Here is a 13,313-nt window from a genome sequence, read left to right as displayed (position 1 = left end):
GGAAGACGCGCTACCCCTATGCCAGGACGCCGGCTTATTTTCATTATTCTGCACATGAGCGCTTTGTGCTTTATAGTACAGTAAATAAAAATGGAATATTCGCTTTTGATACCGTATTCGACATATTTAATTCAAAATTGCATACAGAACTTCAGTTGTAATAGTAAGATCACATATCAAATAAACTAAATTTAGGTTTAGGTTGTTTATATATATATATATATATATTATTGTTCTCATATTTACATGCATGCAAAACTAAAGACGGACAATCCTTTGGCGTGGTTTATTAAATATTTGACAGAAATCTAAATTTTAAATGCTTTAATGGTGTTCCAAGCTTCATTTATTCAAGCGGGTGAGGACAAAATTGGTTTGAAATTTAATAAGCGTTAAACTTTAACTTTAGTGCTTTAAGTACGAACTCTGCGTTTCAAATTTTATTGATTTACCTCTTTAAGTTTTGTAGTTATCATGTTCATTTATTCTCAGACAGACAGATTTCCTACGAATGGATTTTATTTTATAGAAGAAATCTGCAGATTTTTTTGAAAGATTGAAATTACCAATGTAGCCAATTTGCACCCATCTAATTCAAATTTTTGCTTTCCCATATTCACAGGTAGACAGATATATTCGGCATCAAATTTGGATTTTGAAAGGAAATTTGGCAAAATCTAGAATTCGAATTTATTTGTTTTCTATTTTTACTATACTTTCTCTTTGTTATTCTTCGTATACAAGAGCGTAAAATTTTTAAATAGTTCAGAAAATAATTGAAAAAGTGACAGTGCTCAAATGTGAGTATTTATACTTGAGAAAACCTCTCTAGAATTCAGTTGGAATCTCAGCCAAACCGTCTTGTTCGATAGATCCGTAAAAATGATAGATAAACTGATGATAATTCAAGTTTTATATTTTATTTTTATTATTATTTTCGTATTTATCCTTTGATTCTCCTGTACTGAAAGTACATTGATCTCTACGTTCGATTTCGAGAATGTGGGTATTATGGGAAAAAGAAAATTATTTCCGATTTTGAAGACAAAATAAGACTTCTAGAATAAGAACTCATCTACGAAACTCAGTTTTTCATGATTCAGAAAGCGCAGACATAATAACAAAACAGTACACCTTTTTCATATAATATTCGTTATTTACTGGCTTGGCATTTTATTTGTTTAATAAAATAAGTAGGCATTATGAATAAATAAGATTGGAAATTATAGGAAGTGTTGTTATATTCAGATCTTAGCCTAGATTCTTTAAATAAACTCAACGTGTTTATCTCCTAGATTTGGCCTTACTCCAATTTTAGAAATAATAAAATACAGAAAATATTTTTATTTCCAGCAAACATTTAGGCTATTTTTTCCTTCCAAATCAACCTAAATATCTATTTGCTTTTTTGTAAATGGTGATCCAGATTTAAAAGTTGATCGCAGAATTATAAAAATTCCTTAAATTCAATAATTTAAATACCATCTTATCATAAAAGCAAAAAAAAAAAAACAACATTCAATGGGAGTTACAATTTCCTTGAAGATAATAATCTAAACATCATCTTAAAATAAATAAAGGTTATTGTTGCTATGTATCTGTTTATGCTCCACATCTCTTAACAAAGGGACCGAATTCAGTCAAATTTTACATACTTAAGATTAGAGAAGGAGCTCAGTCAACTTTTTAAATAACAAAAATTATTTAAATATTCAATTAATCAAAAATTAAACATTTTTTTTTCGGTGAAAATTATTTCCTTCTAAAACATTTTTACTCCTTCCTAAGATCCAAATTTTTACTGTTTCGATGACACCAATTTCAATTTCTGTGCCAGTTTTCTTTCGATTATTATTTATTTTATAAAGATTTAATGCAGACGATTTTGAGTTAAAGAAATATACAGGAACTGTTTTGCTAAAAATAATCATAGAAGCATTTTTACATCATCTTAAAGTTCAAAATTTATTCTTTCAACGATACAAAACTGCGCAAAATTTCATTAAATTATTATTAATTTTTTTAAAGAAAAATGAAGGACACAATTTCGAAATAGAGAATTTGCAGTTACTCCTTTGCTAAACTCTTTAAAACTATTCTATTACAATTTTTCGAATTTTTATTTTATTTTAATACACATCTTTCACTAATGATTTTAAAAGTAGTAATTTAACGTCGAAAGAAAACATTTCTGTTGGAGGAATCAAGGAATGTAAAATATTTCAAAACAATTTTAAATATTGTTTTTTATTCTTTAAGAAGGAAAATATACACGAAGAGTTATTACCAGAACTAAACTTGCAGGATTCCAAAAAGAAACTGTGAAAAGCAGACGATTAATCATCAAGAACAACTATTTTTGGGTTGTTTTCACCCACGGTTTTTATTATGAAATTTTTTTAAAATAGTTAATTGTCTCCAAATGTTTTTTTAAACCTTTCTAATACTTAAATAATCGCGAACAAATTTGCAATACTAATATAACATATAATCTAAAATAACTTATGGAGAAATTAGCCATCGGCGGTTTTTAAAATTTGACTGGTTAAATTAATATTCTAATTTTAATTATAAAACATTTCAGACTTATTATAATTTTTTTGTTATTTTAATACCTTATACAAAGGAAGTTTTTACGTTAAAAATATTATACCTGAAAGGCTTTAATCTCTAGCAAAGGCGGATATATTGACAGATTGATTCATTAAAAAAATAATGTTACAACAAATAGCGTTGTGCTGTTATGTGTCTTATAAATTTATATCTACAAAATGGCGCGTATTGTATAAGTTTAAAAAGATAAAAACGCTAATTTATAAAGATAATTGAACATGCTTCTTTCCTTTGAACATTCTCCCCAACCCCCACCCCACCCTTCGGCAGAGTTCTAAATAAGGAATTCAAAAATTTTGATGTTGAGATTGCATGTCAAATCTCGTTTTTTTTAATGTGCTTTTGAGTTATTTTTCTCACAAGCATAGACAGTTTATCTGTTAAAAAATTTATTCCAAAATAAAACATTTATTTAAAATTTTGGAATAAAGTTCGCAAAGTAAATCCACCATTTGACTTGCTATATTTTTGAGTTATCACAGAATCTAATTGATGGGCAAGCGTAGATAAATTTGGACCAAAATTCAATAAAGATCTACGATTCTATTAAAGCAATCATTGGCCAAATTTAAAAATTATCTCATTGTATTTTGGGGTAATTATGTTCTTGAAGGACATTTGTTTTTACTGTGTTTTTGAGTTATTTTTTTAAAGCATAGATATTTCATCTGTTACCAAATTTATTCCAAAATAAAGCATTTATGTAAAAATTTGGAGTAAAGTTCGCACAGTAAATTCCCATTTGGTTTGTTATATTTTTCAATTATTACAAATTCAAATTGATGGGCAAGCGTAGATGAAGTTGGGCCAAAATTCAACAGAGATCTACGATTCTATCAAAACAAACATTGGCCAAATTTCATATATCATTGTGCATCATGCAGTTAATACGCAAGTACAGGTTTTCTGTATTATATTGCCGCATTGAAAAGCGGCAGTGGACTCGCCATGGCCGAATGGTCATAGCACTTATCTTAAAATCATGCGGTTGTAAGTTCGAATCCCGCTAGAAGCAATTCGATTCGCAGTTTGTGTAAATATTTAATTTCTTGATTTTATGTTTCCCTTTATTTCATGTTCCAGAAGATTCTGCACATTTCTTTAGTTTACCAGACAAGTGTTCTGGACTTTTCTTACTGTCTCCAGAAAAGTATTCTGGAACTTTACCTGCTAGTATAAAAGCAGAAGATCTGTCAGTCACTGCTCTGAGTTCAGAGTTGAGTTAATAAATTGGCTTAGCTCTATTTTTTGTGTGTGTCATTGAGTTCCATACTGAAGTACCTACGTGACAATATTAAGAAGCACACAGCTCTCATTGCAAATAAAAGCATGTGCATTCATGGTGCTCACATTCTTCTCTAAGTCAATAATTTTATGCGAAAAGGGAAGAAGGGACAGTTCAGTTTAGTTATATTAACATTCCATTTTAAAGCAACATTAAGACTATTTTGGGAAGGACCTCGAAATTTTGAGCAGGGGTCAGATGATGAGGACGAAATCTGAGCTTTCACCCTATCTCCAATCTTTCGCACCGGGTTTAGGAGATTTGGTCCCGACGGATTTAGTGTGCACCAGACCCGTTGACACAATGGTTCTTCGATAGAGTAGGGTCTCGAAGCTGGAACCCTCGGGTCCCGAAACTGAGACCTTACCACCAGGTCACCACGGCCCCCATGAAGGAGTGATAATAAAAATACCTTTATTAGAGATATGTGATCTGAGAAGATAATTCCTACTGGTTGAGTTATCGTTTTCACACACAGATTTAATTCTAACTACTAGTAGGAAAGTTCTCCCCTCGACTAGGAAAGTTCTCCCCATCTACCTTACTGCAAGTGGAAAAAAAAGATTCCTCATCTACAGAAATTCAATATAAATTCTCACATTAGCATTCTATAAGAGAAAAATTAATTAAAAAAACGTGAAATATGCTAATCTAATGTATTAGAATATTTGAGAAGTTTAGAAATATTTTTTAATTAAGTTTTCAAGTTACAATTGTATATAATTGCAATGCGTTATCTGGTTCTGTTTTCATTTATTGGAGCAATTTGGGTTGGGAAAAAAAATTGATTAGTGAGAAATAAAGATATTTACATCGACAAAATCACTCCCTCATCCAGCAAGACTGAATAATGCTCTCTGCGGTAATCGTCCATAAGAAAATAATCAATCAAATCAATTGTGAGATATTTGATTAAAATTTTTAAGAAATAATTGCATATAGCAATAATGTTGATATTTCATTCTATCCTCAATGTAATAATATCAAGTAAAATCCAAGTTGGGGAGGTAGAACTGTGCAGAAATTTGCTTCGGCAAAATTATGTCATTAATAATTGTTCCCCAATAATGCTTCGTCAAAAAAAAAAAAATGCATAAAAAATTAAATTAATTATAGAACATTCCGATTAAACAAATTGGAGTTTATGCAATTTGAAAGCATTGATTTACTTACAGATTTCTTTAAACGCAAGCTTCTAATGCTTGAATAAAGTTGCAACTCTTCTTTGTTGTAGATTTCAATGTTTATATTCTATCATCAATGTTAACATTATTCAGTGTTTATTATTTCACTGTTCATATTCTATAAATTTCAATGTTTCAATTCTTCAATGTTATAGTATATCATCACTTTTATTAACAAGGTAAGAGTAAAATTAATCGCATTGCTTATATTTAATTTTACTTGTAATTCCTTATTTTTTGAAGAATTTGGGTAAAGCAAAATATGTATTGGTGGGATACAAATATTCATTACAGTGGATAGTATTCTGTCGGTCATTGAGGTTCAATACTACTTCTTCAAAAACCCCGGGGGGCACCTCGAAATGAGGATGAGATGCTTCCGGCATGGTGGCTGGATCTCGCCATCTTGGAGGGTACACAAATAAGTGGGGATCTGACTCCTTCCATCAATGACGAGACGTGCTTCCTTCGGGAAGGGTTGTACCGTGGCCGGTGATGGCCCTTAGGACTCAACCACAGTTCCCGCCAGTGTTGCTGTTGCGGCGGTCCGGTCATTCAGCCTTATGGTTTAAATCCGTGTGCCTTAGTGGTGGGTCGGAGAGTCAGTTGGTTGACTTACTACTTCTTCAATAACAATCCATCCTCCACCGCCCAACAGTAACAGAAAAACAGGAGTAACAAATCTATCCAAACAGTTGTAAAATATTCCAATAATTTATTTAATAATTCCCCCAATCAATAATTTCCAATTAAATAATTCTGGTTGCTTTACTGCTTTGAAATAATATTTTAATCAAAGATTTCCTATATATCTGCATATAATTGTAACGATTTTGTTTAATTTAATTTATTGAAAACCAAATTGAATTTAAAACAAAGTTAGGGGTGTGTAGATATTCACACCCCTAACTGAACTGAACTGAATTCTTCAAAAATGATCGGCTCCACTCAAAAAAGAATTTGGGGAGGGGCGGGAGAGATAACTAAGAAATAATTAGTCTGTTAGTTTGTATAGTTCGAAAATATTGTTTTAATTAAAGATTTCTTGTTATAACTACACATGATTGTAACGTTTAAACTAAACTAAATTTTTAAAAACTAATTTGGATTTAAAAGAAAGTGTACAAGCATTCTCGTGCTCTACTCAGTCCTTGACGTTCGATATTGCTCCCTCCAATAATAACGTACCTCCCTTCAAAAGAAACAAAAAAGGTTTATAATTAAAATATTTCTTGCAATAAGTGCATATATTAAATTGTTTATACAATTTTTTAATACAATTTTTCAATACTCTGAGTCACTGAAACTGATTATAGTTTTCTTCAAAAATGATCAGCTCCTATTGAAAAAATAAATAAATAAAGTAAATAAATAAAATAAATAAATAAAAATTTATCAAATAATATGTCAGTATGCATAGTTTGAAAATATTTTTTTTAATTAAAAAGTTCTTATTATAACTTTATATAATTGTAATGTTTTAAGTGTAATTCATTTTTTAAAGACAAATTTGGATTCAAAACAAAGTTGGGGATGTGTCTAAATATTTACATCAACAAAAAAAGCTCACTCAGTCCCTGATATTCAATATTGCTTCCTCCAAAATGGCCCAACTTAATTCAAGAAAAAAAAAAGAAAAAAAAAGTATACCAAGTTAATTGTGAAACTTTCCACTGAGACCACTCTGGCAATTTGAAAACATCGTTTTTAATTAAAGAGTTTCTTGCAATAAGTGCATATATTGTAATTTTTATATTTAATACAATTTTTTAAAATCAAATTAGATTTAAAACAAAGTGGGGGGGGGGGGAGTATGGATATTCACATAGGCAAAAAAGTACTCTCTCAATCACCGTGGTTCAATAGTGCTTCCACCAATAACGACCCATAAGAAAATAATCACTCATCGTTACAAGATAATGAGCAGCTTTTGGCGAATTGACCGTAGAACTCCAATGCGTGCATCTCCTCACCTTAACCGAAAATTACCTCAAATGACTGGTAATCGAGTAATCCTACTTGCGACCAACCCTGCAATTACAGAGTTTTCCTTTTTCTGGGGGCAATCAATCATGGAACATAGAGTCACGTGACCAATACGACTATCCTTCTCCTCTCTTCCCCTGCCCCTCCCTACCTTCGATGTTCGAAGTTTTCTTTCCAACAAATGTCACTTCATTCTTACCAGTTCAAGGTCAAGCCGGCGAGTGCTTCAACAAATCATTTTTATTTTATTTTTTTAGATCAAAAACCGAAGCACGTAAACGCACGTCAGTAACGTTTTTTCATTTTTTTTTTTTTTCAAATGCAGAATAACCAGATATGTTTTAATAAATTGTATAGTTGAAAAAAAAACTTTATTTTTATTTTTATTTTGTCGTTTGCGAAGTCCGATGAGAAAATATTGCAGTTTTCAAGGGAAAAAAAATCGTCTTGCAAAATTTAATGTATTTCCATGTTTGAAACCTCTCCGAGTTCGATAAAACAGTTTTATAAAGAAATTTGTCGTTCGATTTGACCTGTAATTGAATTCAGTAATTAAAACAATGTGAATTAATTACATGAAATCAGGTAAATCGTCTCATAAAAAAAATATTTTCATGCAATTTTTGACAAAATTTCATCGCTGATAAGTTAATCCATTTATCTGCATGTGAATACGATCACGCGAAATCACAAACAACTAAATGGATGAATTTTAGCTTATGGATTTTTCGTTAAAATTTGGATGTATATCATATATTCAACTAAATCCGCTATTTGGTTGATTGTCTCTCGGCATGTCTGTTCTTGTGTGTGAGCGCAATTATTCGAAATAACAAGACAGATGAATGAATTTTGGCATATGATCTTTAGATCTATATCTTAATTTGAATTAAACTATTAGAATTAGTGATTAAATGAATATTAATTACTAAATAAATAATCTTAGATTAAATAATAGTCTTTCATAATTAAACTAAGATCATTATTTGCTCGTCAGCCCATGAATATTTTAAAACTGATGCATTTCGGCTGAGTAGTCTTCCCGAAACTTTCTGGCACACTCCCTAATAAATTTGTTTGCCTCCCCCTCAGCGTTAAAAATGTGAACTGGAGAGAGATTGTGAACTCCACAAATGCTCAGAATTTTCCCCCATACATGAGCGTTTTCTGCTTCATAGCATAGCGAAAAAGATCGAGTGTAATTTGCGGATGTGTTTTTCGTTTCTGGTTGGAATCAAAATTTCACACCTATCTTCATTTTTAAAGACAAGATTACATAAAGTTTCATTTATCGATGATGTTTAATTTTAAAATTATTGCGTTTGTATAGACCGATAGACATCCAATCAGTCGATGGTATTGTTTCAAAATTTATTGCAGCTTTAATTTTATTTAGATACTCAAATCGTATTTTTAATTACTTTTGTTTAGCTCTTGTAATTATCGTTTTCATTTTCACTTGGATAAACAGATAGAAAAACTTTCTGTGAATGGATTGCTGACATCGTTCCATATTTGACGGGTAATCTACATATTTTTGTGTGAAGACCGCATGCGTTATTTCTGGCTCAAAGCGTTTTATAGTTATAATGTTCTTCAAAAACATGTTCTTAAGACTTAGGGAATCTAAAATACAGATAGTTGCTAAAATATGAAGTATGAATACTTTTTTTTCTTTTGTTTGTTTGACAATTACAATACTTCCTCTTCCCATATTTCGTATATGAGGTAAAAGATGTAAAATATAGTCAACAAGATAAATGAAGTTTGATATATGTTCCTATGAATTAAAATATAGATCTATATTTATATAGGAAACAATCGTTCAAAATTAAGACATTCAAAAACAAATATTGTTACCATATTCTATGAATCGCAAAATGGGCTGAATTATGTCAATATAATGCTTATCCTGACATTTAATTTATTTAAACTTTTAGCATCCTCTCTATTATACGTGTATAGAACCCAATTTTTTTATAAAAAGAAAAGAATAAAATCTGCCTGATTGTGTTAATATATAAAAATTATTGGAGAGATAACTTTCGGTGATTTTCTCCCGTGATTCTGTTCTAAAAAGTGGAGATTTGTCAGAATGTCTCGCTTGAATTCTTTGACGAACATAGTATTTCCTCTTTCTATAGAAGTGTCAGAAAACAAAAATAACTAAGAAAATGGAGTATTTACTAACAATTGTTAAAATAAAAGTTCATCATCTATGTATTTAACCCTTTAAAGGGCCATTTTTTTCTAGTCATATTATGTTAAAATATTTTTAGGCTTGAAATTAGAATAAGGAAAGGGATTCATTTAATTTATTAGACAAATTTAATTTGATTAATTAATTAGTTTGATTAATTAATAATTAAGTACAAATCAAGACACATCATTTTGTCTGAGATAAAGAACTGTAGCATCTAAGTTTCTGACTTACTAAAAAAATTGTCAGAACGTATGCCAACCTACATGATTTCATACAAAGATTGATAAATTTGGTGGGAAACATACTTCCCACGGCCCTAAAAAGGGTTTAAATAGTTAAAATAACTAAAAAGAAAGCCCATTTCCTGGGTTCCAATGACTCGACCCATTTCGCAAAAGTTTTATTTTATATGAAAGATTATAATCCCCTCATAATGATTGATTTTCACAACTATCCATTTTTCAAAGAAATCTGAAAAACGTTATTTTAGAGTACGTATTTTACGGAGTATATGATTCATCCGCAATTCGTAACAAAGGTCAAGAAGAGGTTTCTTTTTTATTGAATGAAATCATTGCATAATCGGGTCGAATTTGACTGAATTGTAAAAAATCGACCTGTAAAAAATTAACTGTCGAACTGACCTGTAAAAAATCGACAATAAAATTTAACGACTTCTGTTAGTAATGCCAAATCAGAAAGCTATAACATTACTTAACCTTCATTGAGGAAAGGAGTGATAAGGATTATGGTCTAGTAATGAACAAAAGTAGATTACAAGGCAAGAATTTTCTGAAACAGACGTACCAAGAGAGAGAAAAAGAGAGAGAGATGTACTTTTTGGTTGCTCTAGCAGAGACGGTTTCATTTTGCCGTCCTAATTGAATGTAATTCATCGAAATTTGCTGGTACTCAAAGGGAAGATACTGACAAGATCTCTTCTTGAAACTGGAACCAATAATGAGAATTACTCATATTTTTTACTAAATATTTATTTTAGTTTCAATGGTTGTCCAGGCTTATGTAACCGAATATTGATTCCTGTACATTATATAGTACTTTTGAGGAATCGCATTCACATATGTAAGAATAGACAGACGGACAGATAGTCAAGGATTTGATAGATTTGATCCAAAAACTGATTAAGACATACATTTCTAATGATAAATATTTAACTAAATTTTACTCTTTCATTTCAAGCAGTTCATTGTTCACTAATTGCATTTATATTCTTTGAAATTGGTAAAGAAACTTCTCGTTAATACTTTAAGTCCAAAATTTTACAGAGATTTTTTTTTATTTAAATTTTTTGATGCAAAGCCCGCATTCGGAATTTGATTAATTTGCCTCTTTCCTTTTTTGAATTATTGCGCTCACAGATTGCCAAACAAAATTCTAAATAGCGCTAGTTGTCTTCCTAAAACTTTCTCGCATGCTCTTTGATAAAGGCGTTATCCTAGAGACCGCTTTACATGACATTGGCGTACAGAGTTACGAAATATACACTTTTGGAGTAAATTTAGCATTTTTACTGAATCTTTCCTGTAAACCCTGGCGAATTATTTGGCGATTAATCCTTGGCATGAATTTAACAGTATCTGAAAATCGAATTTGATTTTTAGAAGCGTTTCCCAACCGATAGAACAAAAATTTGACATAGAACAGCAAAATCCAGTGCCAAATTTGATATATTTATTTCATTGCGTCTTTAAGTTATCACTTTAAAAAATTTCTGAAAGTAGAGACAGAAAGTACGGCAAATTCCTTGTTAGATTTAGCTCAAAATTCGAAAAGTGTCTGGACAATATATGTTAAATTCTGTGTATCGAATTTTATCTAGCCTTCTTAGTTTTGTAGTTATCGTGTAAAATCATATTCGAACAGCCATCCAGACAGACTTACTCTGACTGGATATTGCTCAAAATTTGATAGAAATCTACAAGTTTAGCGTAAAGACCATATGCCAAATTTCAATCTGCTAGCTCGAAGCACTTTTGAGTTATCTTTGCCAGAGACAGAAAGGCAGAATTTTTTCCAAAAATGTGTTTTTCGAACTCAGGAAAGTTTGAGTTGGAATTTTTTGACTTTCTCTATACTATATATACAAGAAAGAATAGACTCAGGAAAGCAAAAGAATGTGAAAATTCATCAAAATCTCGATGCCAATTAGTATAAATAGTATTTTATCAATTAATATATTTTTCTTTTTTTTTTACCACAAATGAAATAATGGGAACAGAACAAATAAACCAAACAAAAAGAAAAAAATACTGAATTGTTCGAAACAACTGATCTTAAAACGATAAACCCATAAAATATGACCACGTAACCAGATACTTTAATAGAACACACCAGATTTTAATGCCTTTATAAGTAACTAATAAGGACAGAATTGATGAGAAAATAAAAGAAAATATGGAAAATGTTGACAGGTACCCAATAAAGATGTTGGAAATATAGACAGAGAGTATAAAGGTATTATATATGCCTTTATGTGGACAGAGAGACAGATACTGATCGTATGACTGCAGAATTATTCGCCAGATTAAAGCAGTAACGAGAAAAACGTCAGAAAAAGAAAGAAAAACGTCGAGGAAGATATGTGCATTCTAAATGAAACGGTCATAAAAATTGAAATGAAGCTATCGGTAGCGAGCTTCTAATGCGTAAAGGGGGTGATAATGCATTTAATGCTTGCTTTTAATCATTTCAGTCATTACTTAAGCCGACAACGATGGTATAATTCGCAGAGTTATGAAACCTGTTTTCCTGCTGTGTGCATTGCTTCTGCTATTCGGCTCAGATAAGTTTGGCATTGCTAACAGGGGTCGTTAAATTTTATTTACGATTTTTCACAGGTTGCGCGAGTTAGAATATTCAGAACTAATATGCAAATCGAGACAGTGACTTTTCAAAGTTTTTATTAATTAACTTTTAAGATTGAAATTTAAAAGTGATTTGTGTGAAGAATGACCTGGATCTCGATTGTTATTCCTCAAAGCAATATTTCTTAAAATCTTCTTTTTTTTTTTTCCCCTCTCTTATGAATTTTTTAGTTTCTTTTGACTTTTTCCCATACGTATATAGTGAAGCAAACTATATATTAACTTTCATTGTAAATAAAGGAAATTCGAGAATGCCTTTTTGAACTCTTTACTTTGACCCGTAAGGTGTAAAATTTCGCTTAGATCAATAGAATGAGGTCATTTTATACCACGCCGGTAACAGTAAAAACACGAGATGTTGATAGAAATTCGCCAAGAAAAATAATATTTTATTCACAACTGTGACATACATACATTTTAAACTTTTGATAAATGTTTAAAAATTATTTTACGAAAATTATTGTGGATTAATTACCTTTTTTTTTTTTTTTTTTTTTTAACCTGTGCCATAAATTTTTTGCTACTTAGTTTGGACCTTCATATTTTAAACGTGTGGTAGATTATTTTGAAAAGTACTTGAGGATATTCTGTTGTATCCTCATTCCAATATATCCTCAGATGAAAGGAATTTAGTTTTTCAAAGATGGGGTTTGAGTCATAAAATCTCTGTTAAAGATATCTAACGATAACTTTTTTTTTATTTCTAGTTTATAAAAAAAGATCGTGTTCTACATTGGTTTGGAATTGCTTTTTGTATAGATTGTATTCTGTAAAGGACTGTGTTTTATATGGGTTGCGTTCTGAATGTATAGAGTTCTGTAAAGGACTGTGTTTTATATGGATTGCGTTCTGAATGTATAGAGTTCTGTAAAGGACTGTGTTTTATATAGGTTGTGTTCTGAATGTATAGAGTTCTGTAAAGGACTGTGTTTTATATAGGTTGTGTTCTGAATGTATAGAGTTCTGTAAAGGACTGTGTTTTATATGGATTGCGTTCTGAATGTATAGAGTTCTGTAAAGGACTGTGTTTTATATGGGTTGCGTTCTGAATGTATAGAGTTCTGTAAAGGACTGTGTTTTATATGGATTGTGTTCTGTATGTATAGAGTTCTGTAAGAATTGTTTTCTGTATAGGGTTGTGATCAGTAAAAGATTGC

Source organism: Argiope bruennichi, chromosome 10 (genome assembly GCF_947563725.1).
Source record: "Argiope bruennichi chromosome 10, qqArgBrue1.1, whole genome shotgun sequence".
NCBI lineage: Eukaryota > Metazoa > Arthropoda > Arachnida > Araneae > Araneidae > Argiope > Argiope bruennichi.
The sequence above is the reverse complement of the archived record's forward strand: the minus strand, read 5'-3'. Positions refer to the sequence as shown.